Source organism: Cottoperca gobio, chromosome 20 (assembly GCF_900634415.1).
Source record: "Cottoperca gobio chromosome 20, fCotGob3.1, whole genome shotgun sequence".
Classification (NCBI taxonomy): domain Eukaryota; kingdom Metazoa; phylum Chordata; class Actinopteri; order Perciformes; family Bovichtidae; genus Cottoperca; species Cottoperca gobio.
Window position 1 is genome coordinate 11,784,874 of NC_041374.1, and position 13,450 is coordinate 11,798,323.

Here is a 13,450-nt window from a genome sequence, read left to right on the forward strand (position 1 = left end):
ACAGAGGAGAAGGGGAAGAAGAAGTGGGCCACGGCAACCCCAAACTCTTCTCTTCGTCTAGTTTCCATATCTACATACGCACATACACAAGAGTTTGATACAGTATATGCCGAGATGATGGCTTTCCGGCACAGCAAGTGCAATGGAATAATAGTACTTTCTGCATTAGCATATCTATCTTTGAACAGTACAGTGAGTGAGACACAGAAGCTGTGAGATACTGTACACCGTGCGAAACACAACATTTAAATGTAGTGACTGTGCCGAGGGATTTGCTCTCGATTTCACAACTTGAATTTCCTTTTGCAAATCTCCCAGAGCACATTGATATTGGTTAGTGACACAAGCACATGCCTTATGTTGTGTGCATGTAAGTTGCAGTGGAGATTCCTGAATAAAGATCAGTGACAGCATGAGAATACTGTTCCGCGTTTGAAGTTTGGGCACTTTTCTAAAAGTCACAGTAGGCACTTAGTTTACTATAAAAACTGAAATTCCAAAAGTCCATCTGTGAAGATCACTTCTGATGATTTATAAAGGTGCACTTCCTGATATTATTATAGAGGTTCGAAACTGCCTTCAAATCCCAAATGTTGCTCTTGATGAAATGTAGCAGTTAAATAAATGAAATAACTTTTTTCCACTTTGTGAATTTATAGTCTCTTATAATGAATCAGTGTGTGCCTCTCATGTATTACCACCACATTCAATCATCAGTACAAGTCCTCTTTCTGTCTTCATAACACAATAAAAGAAAAGATTTTTAGCGCATTTCTCAAGTTAAATACATAAGCAATGATGTCCTTGCTTAATTTGTAGAATAATAAACACAATTAAAACGTTGTATTATCATTTATATCTTTTACTTTATGTTTTTATAAGAAAATTATCTCTTTATCTTGTTCTTGTGATACAAAATCAATCAAGGACATCCTGACTTATCTCCTCGCTTGAAGGAAATACAATCACATAAAATCTCCTTTGATCATCTCGTCACTAGGACGACTGATTAATCGCTTTCCCTTCAATACAACATAAAGTCAAATGGTTCTTAATGAAGCCTTTCAGATGTCATCAAACCTCCATGTGGAGAATCATCATTTATAGTCTGTCATGAATCACCAATTAAAGAAACTCCCACACTAAGGTCTCATAATTGCTCAGGGACATTATATCAAATGTGGCAAAGTGTTGCCCACAGTGTGGCAGTTTACTGCCCTCACTGAACCTGTTGTCAGGCTGTAAATTATTGACCTTAAGTGTCAGAAAGCATCGTTTGATGACTGTCAGTGGTGACAATAAGCTTGGAGCGTTCCTCCTTTACAATAGCAGGGGGTGTGTATATGGATACAGTCCCTTACACACACACATACACACCCACACACACAAACCTCCTCCTCCTCCTGTTATTACATTTGCCTGTTAATTTTCTCTGAGGGTTTGCTGTAATTAATGGACCGGTTTAGAACGGCCAGCGAGACCCAAGCCGCCGTCACTATCCTTGTCCCTGCACTCATGAAGAACCACTCCAGAGGCCCACTGGGGTCCCCTCAGCGCGGGAGCCAGGCCCTGCCAGTCCCATGCTCCCCCCTGGGACTGGGGCCTGTCCGTCAGGAATGAAGTAAGAGAAAGATGGAGGCAGGGAGGGGACAGTATGGTTTGCTGTGGCAGTGTTCCCCTCAAGTGGCTGTGGTTGCTCTCATTACTGCACATTTACATTTCATCAGCAGGCTAGCTAGCCCTGCACTGTTAGCACCACCGACTCATTAGCACTACGAGGGAGGGGGGGCAAGGAGGGAAGGAGGAAGAGTAAGGTGTGCAAAGGCCTCAGGCGTCCAGGATCTAAAATATACCAGAGGGAGGTTTAAAAAAAAAAAGAGCAGAGAAAGGCGAGCAGAGAAAGACGAGCTGGACAGAGCAAGAGAGAGAGAGAGAGAGAGAGGGCAGCCATTGTGCCTGCGTCTGATCAGATAAAGCAGAGAGGAAAGGAGGAGGGATTTAAATCGATATGTAATAATGTCCAGTGCTGTCTCTGGCCCTGCCCTTTCCTGGATGAGTAAGAGCACGAGTGTCCCTGTCAGTAGTTGGCTGCATTTACACACAAACAAATGATCTGCTATTTGTGGAGCACAGCTCTTCTCCCCATGCCCATCTGTAGATGGGCATAACAAAACACTGACATTCTATTATTATTTGATTAGATATCGTAGTTAGCACACATGGTGGAAAAATAGCGTTTTCAACATAAATAGTATTTCAAAGGTGCATGTACAACAGCATTTAAACTGTGCCAGAGTGTTTGTTTATCAAGCAATGAAGTGTTGTCTTCTATTTCAGTGTCCAGTCTCAGCATCACCCTGCAGACACCAGAGACACGGGTGGGTGAGGGTGAGAAGTTCCTCTTTACTACAGACACCAAAGAGAGAGAGAGAGAGAGGAATAGAGAAAGAGAGAGAGAGAGAGAGAGAGAGAGAGAGAGAGAGAGAGAGAGAGAGAGAGAGAGAGAGAGAGAGAGAGAGAGAGAGAGAAAAGGAGGCTGGGGGGGCAGAGAGAGAGAGAGAAGATGTATAACAAGATATGAGATTAAATACAGTATGTCTGCCCTCTTCTGGTCACCACCGCCACCATCCACACTGACAGGCCCCACTGGGGGGAGGGAATCGGGGTGGAGGGGGGTCCGAGACGGGAGGAGGAGAAGATGCAAGCGGCAGAGGGATATAATTGTAGAGGAGGGGGTGATGAAAAGACACAGACGAGGGAGAGATGAGCAGGAAAGAAGGAACACTGAAGAATTGACTGTGCTGGCACACAGCTGACCTATAAAACAGATTATACATTAGTCTAAATATAACACAAAAAACAGGAAGCAATTTACATTATTGTTTCTTGTATTGTGTAACCCTCATCATAACAATTAAAAGTGTTTGTTTGTGCTGTGGTTATTATCCTATTCCCTTGTCATATCCACCAGGAAATTATAATTTCACATTATGTTCCTCATTTACTGGTAATATTAATCCAATATCATATAAAATGACATTTCCAAGTGACTAAAAACTCCATGATATTCAGAATGTAATTAAACAGTGCTGCCATATCCTGCTATTTTCATGATTATTAAACCAATGGCTTGATTATGGGGGGAAAAGAAAAAAACAAAATAGAAATGGTTCGCCACTGTTTCTTGACTGACAGCATTGTTTCTAATCTCATTAGTGACAGGAAATTGACTGCAAATGATGAGTGCACGTTCCTAATATTGCTAATTTACTTTAGCGCGCCGGGTGTTTCTTCAGCACCAGGTGTGTATTTGTTAGCCTTAATTGCCACGGCTCTGACAAAAGGACAGTCGGTGAATCGCATGTAAACTGGGTGTGTGTGCGCCTACAGTGTGTGTAAGGATAGGGAGGTTTACATGCCAGAGTGAGTCAGAGTGTGTGTGTGTGTGAGTGTGTGTGTGAGTGTGTGAGTGTGTGTGTGATGTGAGTACACATACTCAGGTTTATACATAAATGTGTGTTTACGTCCTCTTGGGGCCCACCTCTGCCTCTAGGTGCTATTGGGGCAGGTGTGTAGCCAACAGGCAGCAGTGATGGCTAGTTAGCCAACTCGGAGGTGAAAGGTTTAGTCTTAGAAGAGCTAGTTAGTGGAAGGCAGGATTAAGCTCTTTATGTCAATAGCAGATGACTCCTTATTCTTCTGCGCTGGTTCAGGTTTGTTTGGAAAAATTCAAAAATTGGTCCCACTGAGGTGCACACACACGTTGTGCTTCTGTCGAGGCCTCGGGCACCAGTCTGAGGCAATGTGCTTTAGATGGGAAAATCTGTCAAAATTATAATAATGTTTCTTTTTTTCACATACTGATTCTACATCCGTGTGAGGGTCAATTTAGGACATCTACACTTTATCATAAAGTTAGACTAGAATTGCATTTATGAAAATAATACGACAACATTCTTATCTTGTAGAACTAAACCTCTTTAAGCCGATATTTTCAAACAAATAATAGTGGTGAAATAGAGAGACAAACTAAGTGCAATGGCACTTTGATGTTTGTTCAGACCGTGTATGAACTTGCAATATTGTTTTCATTCATGCCAGTTTCACTGTAATGTCTCCTTGGCCAGCGTAAAAGAGATGTCAATCCCGCTGTGACATATGGGTAAATAAAGATTAAATATGAACCAAAAAAGTGAAAATATCGATCTGGTACAGGGTTTCTTTCTGAGAGTACACTTACATGTCTGATGCGATAGCGAGTTGCTGTGCCAGGGAGTACCAGCGGGTCTGTGTTTGTGTTGGTCCATGCTTTACTATGTTTTTGATACTGTGCCAGTGTGTGTGTAAGTGTGCCAGTGAATGAGTGCATCCACCTGCTTTTGTGTTGATCTGTCTGTTTGCGTGATCACATGTGCACTGTAAATGTCTGGCCGATTGTGCATGTGCCTGCTCGCCTTTGTGCATGTGTTTGTGCTCGCCTGCCTCTCTCTGTATGCGTGTGTGTTCCCCTGGGCTTTCTGGGTAAGCCTTCGTGGCCTTGTGCTCCTCATCAGACTCTGTGTCTGGGGGCATGGCTGTAGGGTGGGCCTCCACCGCGGGGACCCTGGGACCAATGGGGGACAATCACTGCTGCCTTATAGCTGCGAGGAAGGAGACAGACACATACTACATGGATGAAAAGAGAGAAAAAAAGAGCATGAATTCTGTTTTCTCTCCCATTTTTGTCATTTTTTTTACTCTCCATCCTTTTTGCCCTAATCCCTCCTTCCTCTCCGTAAGGATCTGCAAGGATTTTCACAAGATATCACCTTTCACAAGATTGTGTTGTGTGTGTGTGTGTGTGTGTGTGTGTGTCTTATTATATGTGTATTTTAAGGGAATCGTCTGTCAACACTTTCTCATCTCCCTGGTCACATGATCTGGGTCTCCCACACAGCAAGGGAGGCTTTCTCCTGTGAAAGAGCTCCAGAAGGATAAACCTTACCTTTCAAAAGTAAAAATAAAATCTCAGTACCCCTACATTTACCATTTAAGTATTAATAGGGTTGTGGAGGATCATGTTGACTTTGTTGTTACCTGCAACTATTAGCTGGATTTCAAAATAAAAGCCAGTTTGAGTCATTTCAACGGTGATTATACAATTATGTTTGTGCAATCCTGAATTTCCAAGTTGTCCTCCATTAATCACCAACAACTCAATGGTATTTGTGTTTCTCATTAGCCATACTAGTTGCCATGCACATTTAGTTGCTTTGCTATAAGGTTTGAGTAATTTATTACTGCTACAGGTGTAATAAATTACACCTCCACACTGTGTATTGATCCCAATGTAGGCTTAGACAAAGTTTCATTAGACAGGAACTTTCTCAAAAAACTAACTAACTAACTTAATAATATCTTTCCTTTCATAGTTTACGTTTTGCACATATAGTTAATGTACTGTGGACACAATTTGACCTCGTCTTCACTGATAGTTCCTTCGCTGTTGTTTATAAACACATAATCTACAGGCAGTTGTTCTTACTCTCTGGCATGAGAAATGACCGTTGTTGCTAATGATGTTCTATGCTAACAACGTAATAAGGCAGGTTAATCAGGCCCGCATGATTTTCTATTAGCTTTGTTTACTCAGACTGCGAGGACTTCAGGGGTTGGTTTCATCTCAATAACAAAGGATCAGACTCTGACATTTGTTGCTGAAATCCACAATGGGAGCCCGTGACAAACTATAATTAAACTGCAGGGGATGTTCTTACTGTGAGCAGCCGTGCCAGTGACAGGCCCGTAGGTTTGAGATAGAATCTGATCTTAACAAACATCTTGCCAAAAAAGTGTTTTGTAATATGATAGGTAATCTTGTGAATGACTAAAGCATAGCCCTGAAACAATTGCGTTGAAACCCAATATGTAAAATGATTGCTCTGCATTATACAAGCTGTCATAAGCTAAACGATGATATAAGTCTATAACTGACTGTTTCAATATTCACTCTCATTCCATGACCTCATTTAATTATCTGCCTTCTCAGTGTCACTCTTTTGTTATGTGTTGGACGCAGCATTTATTGTTGCTCTTTGACTTTTGAAAGTGTTTCAAAGTAACTCGATTACAAAGCGCTGCTCTCTGACACATGACAGATTCAACTGCACACTCATCAATTCTTCTTTGCGCCGCTCCCTGCCGCCTTCACAATGGATTCCAAATCTCAACCAGTGACTTCACAAAGATCGGATTACCTGTTCACTTCCTTCAATGGGAAGAAAAGTAGATTTCACCTTCGACCTCTAGGTACTCTTGACAGGCGTCAGACACATCAACATTAGGTTAACTTCATGCACAGTGCTCTGACAAGGACTTTACCGCAAAAGCAAAATGAGTTGGGGAAATAGTGTAACGGTACATTTATAATAATAAGTTGGGTTTGGAGAGTTTTAATAGCAAACATTTGCAAAATGTTGGTACGTCTAATGCTAGTGTAATTGTAGCTAGTTAGTTAGATTTTAAGACAGAGCCAGGCTAGCTGTTTCCTCCTGCTTCAACGCTTTATGCTAAGCTAACGGCTGCTGGCTGTAGCCTTATATTAATCGGACAGATATGAGCTATACGAGCTACCTCTTAGCAAGAAAGTGAATAGGCATTTTTTGCTAAATGTCTAACTATTGATTTAAGCTTGGTTAAATAAATAGGGATAAACTATTACATACATTACAATGTGACCAGTATCAACTTAATAGCATTACCAGTGAGTGACACAGCAGGAGTTCCTCCTTGATCTGTCTTGTCAGAGAGAGAGGGATGAGAGGCAGCATAGAGTGTGTGGGTGTGTGCACGCATGCATGTGAGTCGGTAGGTAGAAGTGGGGGTGGTGTGATGGAGGGGTCAGCGAGATGGAAAAACTCAAAAGACAAAAGGGTGTGTGTCATGTGCCATAACGACGACCACTCATCTGCTTTTGGAGGGTGGAAAAGAGACAGCAGAGACAGAGACAGACAAACTGACACAAGGAGAGAGAAAGAGAGAAGGAGGGATGATCAAAAGAATTGCAGCCATAATGATGAGGCCTCTGACTGGAAGGACGCTGTCTCCATCCAGTTTGCTCTCATCAATGTCAATGCTCCTCTGACAGACAAAGCACGGCAAGCAGGAGATGGACGCTCACACTCTCCTGTATGCCCACACATGCACACACACACATTTTGACGGCACACCACCGCCTTTCTACATAAGCTAATACAAAGCTAATGATGGCTAATGCTTCATTGGGTAGAGTGAATGAAATATTGCAGTCACTATTGAAAGCTTGGCTATTTAAAAACAGCTGGTTTGTGCAGGATGTCCTTTGTCACGCTAGTGACAATCTTTCTGGCCAATCAGTGGTCGGCAGTGTTTTAACTCCGCCTCCCAGCATCGGCTCATTTCACTTGGAACCTCTTAGTGATAACAAAAAAGTTTGTCGTGCCGTACCATCAGTGGAAATGTGTCATTTGTATTTGGTGTTGTGTGATTGATTACAAATCTGGCACTCTGGTAGTTTATACTCATTTTGAAAGTAAATCCTGAATTGTTTGCAGCTAGTTTTTAACTGTCTTTAATAAATGTACATGTTTACCTACTTCTTATATCTCTGAACTCGAAAGCACCCATGAAAATGAAGAAATTTTTTTTTGCAGTAACTTGATCCTCTCTGTTGGGATGAAAAAAAACAGAATATTTTACTTGATCCTCAGGTCCATGTCAACAGGGACGTGGTCTGGAAATCCCCGTCACCCTATACTGTCATGCATACCTGTGGCCATATCTTTACAGCCACTGCTACATCCCTACTGTCATACACACTTCTGAGTGAAAGCAATGTTAAGGATAAGTTAAGTCCCTGGGATAGACGGTACGTCGTGTTGACGAGTACACTGCAGCAGGTCAACAACAGGACAAAACTACCTTACGACTGTGTGATACTGACACATTTTTCTAAAGCCCTTAAGCAAGTATTTCAATAAGCAATTCTATCAGCACAATGTATAGTGTATGCCAGTAAAACCAGACTTTGCCAGGCAATACTTTCATACAATTCACTGTATATTGTAAAACATAAGCAATGTCTTTCATTTAATTATTCATGCATTTATGTAGTGTTACATTAAATGGTGGTATTGTGTAGTATGTGTTGACCCTGGGGCCCTGAAAATCATTCAGAACCTGATGCAAAAAAATAAGGATATTTGTAAATATTTTTGTCATGCACTATATACATCATACATTAATATTATTTCATTTTCTTCCTGTGCAAATACATCCTTACTGTGACTCCATTCCAACTTCTGGGGTGACATCTTGGATGTTCATAGCAACATATGTGAAATCCTTCAGAGTCACAAGGTTTATTAAGTATAAATATGTTATGGACTCCTCACAGTATCAACTCGACCTGCTTGGATTCAGGCTGTTTAACTTTAACAGCTTTTCAAGAGGAGATCTTCCAGCTCTGATAGACACCATCAATAAAGCGCGCTCCCATAATGAAGTGCTGTTTAGCATTAGCCATTCATAGCTTCAAGTGGGAAGCATAACATCCCACGGGTCGCTTTCACTCTTAAACCACAATAATGGCACTTTCATTTAACCCCTTAATATATGTTAATCCAGGGATGTCAATGGGTTCTCTTAACAATCACGCACAGACTGTCGGGGCCGAGAGGCCGGCGAGGAACGAGCTGAACACATAGACAAAGGCTGGCTTGAAAGAACGCCCTGATATTTGATTTAATAAGAGAGCCTTCCTTAAAACAAAGGCACATTGTTGGCTCTTGGCTCTGTCTGCTATATTTAGTGTGTATATGTGATACAGAGGGGGCTGCATGTATGACTACACATGTGTGTGTGTGTGTGTGTGTAAATCTGTGAGTTTTATCCACCCACTTGCTGGTCTGCCCAGACCCTCTGTTTGTTTCACTTCTTCTGGCTGGGTTGCCAGTTTGGGAGACTCCATGCCTCTAACGGCCAGCAGACGGGTTTAACGATATGGTGGGGAGAAAGAAAGTGATGAATATTTAGGGCCAATTGAAATGAAAATCCTAGCAGCCCCTGGAGACCAAGGCTTAGAAGTCATTGCCTCAGGGATCTCCATCTGCTTTTACCTTTAGCTTCTTCTCTATCTATCTATCTATCTATCTATCTATCTATCTATCTATCTATCTATCTATCTATCTATCTATCTATCTATCTCTCTATCTATATCTATATCTATATCTATCTATCTATCTATCTATCTATATATCTATCTATATCTATATCTATATATATCTATCTCTATATCTATCTATATCTATATCAATCTATCTATCTCTATGTATATGTATATCTATATCTATATCTATATCTATATAGATATCTATATATCTATCTATCTATCTATCTATCTATCTATCTATCTATCTATATATATCTATATCTATATCTATATCTATATCTATATCTATATATATATATATTTCTATCTATATATCTATGGGGTCAGTGGTCAATCACAAATACACATGGGGCTGTGCACACCTGCATGCAAAGCTATGCATATACTGTTTGTGTGCGTGTGTGTGTGTGAGAGTGTGTGTGTGTGTGTTTATGTTTACTGTACTACACGTCTCATATAGGCCTGAGTGGTGCCTGGTTTTGACAGAGGCAGCCCACAAATCAGGAGTAAATCAGGACCTGGGGGCATGCCTGTTTCACTGAGGGGGAAGTGAGACATATTCACTGAGACCAAATCATCCTCAATCTGGTCTCAGAGAACCCTGTACACCACTGACCCAACTACAACCAACAACTACTCCACCCACACACACAGGTTGTCTATGTTTGTGGGTGTGGGCTGTGTGTCTGCAGATGGGTACGAGGCTTGTTGTTTACCCATTTCACCGCATAGTTAGATTCCAATACAAACTCCTTGAAACAGATAATGTAGTGTTAATGAGGCAGGTGCTTCAATCAAATCAAACCTCCCACCACGAACCCCCTCGCTGAACAGTAAACTGCCTGTACAGTGGCTGTGTGTGTAGACAACACTGACAGATAATCACATGGACAACACTAAAACTGGTTCACGAGCTGTCTGCGATACAACACGCCGTCACCCAGACATGATGAAACGACGAGGAAACAGACGATATAAGAGGCTTTAGATTAACCGTATATTCAAGATTTCCTAAACACCTGCAATAATACCTGCTTTCCCTGAGAAGTGTGGAGGTGTTTGCAAGAGCAGCCTGGTTGCTTTGGACTGATATCTTTGTTTCTCCTCTGCTGAAACCGAGGCACAGTTTGGAAGAAGACAGACATGATACATAGAGGCCGACGGATTGAGTTGTAAAGGATACATTTTGCTTTCATAAGCACACAGAGGGATGGATGGGTATACTGTGCAGGCTCATTGTATATCATAGTACTTGTTTGACTGCCAAGTGAACAGGTTCTGCAGTTTCCATCCAGCTGCTTTTGAGTTGTCTTGGCACCGAAGTATCAATGTATCACATCAAAACAATAATATCCCACATCCTAAGTCCTTCACTTCCCTTTGATGGCAACATTCAGTGTTTGCTTTCGAAGATCTCATCACAGCTTCAGCTTCACATGCAATGAAATGAAGACTCTCGTCTTTCGAAGGCTGTTTATAAACTATTATGACTTAATTTTATCCTATGTATTAAAAAAATATATATGTTTTTACCCGTGGTAGGTGAGGTCAACAACAAGGCCAAATATGATTTATTTACTATTAAAATGTATGAATAATACTGTGCTTTAAATAATAAACGGTCACGTTGTTTTTATCAATAATAAGATTTTTAGCTAAAAGCAAGCATTTAATTAACACAATATACTACATATCCAGAGTCTATGAGAGCATTTGGTTTATTATAAAAAATAAAACATGAAAAAGATGCTGCTCCTAGTCGACATGATTGCTGTAGGACCTGCTGTAGGAGAGCATCTGAAATGTTGACATGTAAGTATTTACCACTCTGATAATAAATGGCTGCAGCGTAACTCCTGACGTGGCAGTGCCAGTTTTTCGTTTCAGTTGGGTTTTCTTCAGTGAGCCAGGGGGCATGTGGCAAATCTGAAGAGCCTTGTGTTCGCTGGCTACCTCTCTGCCAGACACAGGCCATCCCAGGTCACCGCCACTCCACAACCAATCTGTGTCATCACCACCACATTCTCCCACTTTCCTGACAACGTGTTACACCCCCACACCCCAATCCATTGCTTTCCAGCCCCCTCTGCCTCCATGCTTCTCTAAATCCCCGCTCACTTTCTCCTTTCATCCATTCTCTCTCCCTCTTTTATCCTCCTCCTAATTTATTTTTGTAACCCACTCTCTCCAATTCACTATTTTATTCCCACCCTTAAACCTCCTTTTCCTCTTTTTTTCTCTTTCCAGTATCTCATCCCTCTTCCTGTTCTCATTACTCTCTGCATTTCCTCATGCTCTTGCTATTCTTCCTCTCTCCCTCCCATTCTCCAGCGCTCTCCTCACATCAGAAAGTGTTGGATTTTGACATCTGCCTGCAGGAGCAGTGACCCATGAAGTAATTAGAGGACGAGTCTCGCCTTCTCTTTCTCCCTCCCCTCCCTCCCCTCCATCTTCTCTGCTCTCTGTCTGCTCTGAGCCGAGGATCATATAAAAAGCTGGTTATGTTTACTCCCTGATCCATCTAATTTCTGTAACGAGGGCCGAGCGGGCCTCATCTCCTTACCGCGCCACGCTTAAGCCAAGGCGTTGGGCTGGAGAGGCGCCTCAGGCCCCCGCAGGGCACAGCGGAGCCTCAACCATACCGCTCAGTCGCGGAGACGAGACTGGGACCTAACCGGATTAACTCCCAACCAGCACAGGTGGAGGGACCCTGCTTCAAACACACATACACACACGCATACATGTGCACACAGAGCGAGATGCAACTCTACACCATTTAATGTATCATCAAAAAAAGTGCTGGGATGAGACATCTATGTGATTATATATATATGTGTGTGTGTGTGTGTGTGTGTGTGTGGGTGTGTGTTTGTTTGTGTGGGTGTAATGTGTGTGCTGCAGAGAAAATAAATAAAGTAAAAACTTCAGCTGCTGCAATATGAGATGAGAGAACACAATTATGAATTGCTCCGCAGCTTACGGCCACTCCGGTGATAACTCTCAAGTGCTGTGGTATCAAATTGCTGGAGAACACACACACACACACACACACACACACACACACCCACCCACAATTGAAAATATTTGCCCCTGGATTGCAAATGTAATATGTAGGGTAAGGGTTGATGTATAATGCAACAAAGTGAAGTCTGAAGGCCATTCCAAAACATGACAGGCCTAGATGTCAAATGTTGTGCTGGGCATCATTAGAGTGTTTTTCCGTGTCCTAATTCACAGATTATTCATTTAGAAAAGTCTTGAGGGATTCTTCTGGTTACTTTGTGTCAGTGCTGCTGGTAAACACGGTTCAATACACCTCGTGTGTCAGTGTGTTGTACAGCAGTGTTTATGTCTTTAAAGAAGCGCAAAAGGACGGGGGGGGGTATCTGTCCCAGTTATCATCAACGCTGTTGAGTAAGAAAACCTCATTCAAAATCCCAAACTACAAACATTTAACATAAACATGCTTTTCATAGAGGGAAGGCAAGTTTAACATTTTACAGTAATATTTATGCTTCAGCCAGACTTTCACCGATACCATTTTTTACAATCCCAAAGCAATGTCCAGTTTGGCAGACTGAGGCCTGTCTATTGTCGGTGGCACAAGGATGGCCGAACTTCTTATTCTAGTAACTGCTGTTACACAATGTCACATATCACAAAGCCATTTAGAGATCATTACCAGTCACAGCGTCTGACAGTGTCACATGTCCATCACGCAGGTACAAGATGCTCTTCCTGCTGGGATCCAGAATCAGTTTATGAAACATTGGCATAGCACAAGTGTGTGTCTCCGTCTGTCCAGTGTCTGTCCCCCTGACAGCTTCAGGCCAACGACACTGGCCAGAGCAAGGCCACTCTAACCCAATTGGACCATCAATTACTACTGATTAGCCTCAAAGTAGCATCTGTCTCAGGAAGCATTTAACCAATATATTCTCCTTAGTGGCATACGGCAACAGAATTAACTATCATATGTCAATGTTGTTATTACATTTTTGAAATGTTCACAAGCTTGCGACGTGGCTAATGTGACAAAATCCAACAGGGCACCTGGCTGCTGCACTTCTGCACGTCTGTTTTCCATTAAAGCTGAGAAACGTATTTGAATGTTTATGGAGTGAAATCAAATGACAGCTACATTTGTCTATAGCAGCATTTTTTTTTACCACTAAAGACATGAGAGGAAAATAAGCAAATAAGATTTGAACTGTTGTCGCTAGCTGGATTTAGCAGTAACCCATAGTGCCACCTGAAGAAAAA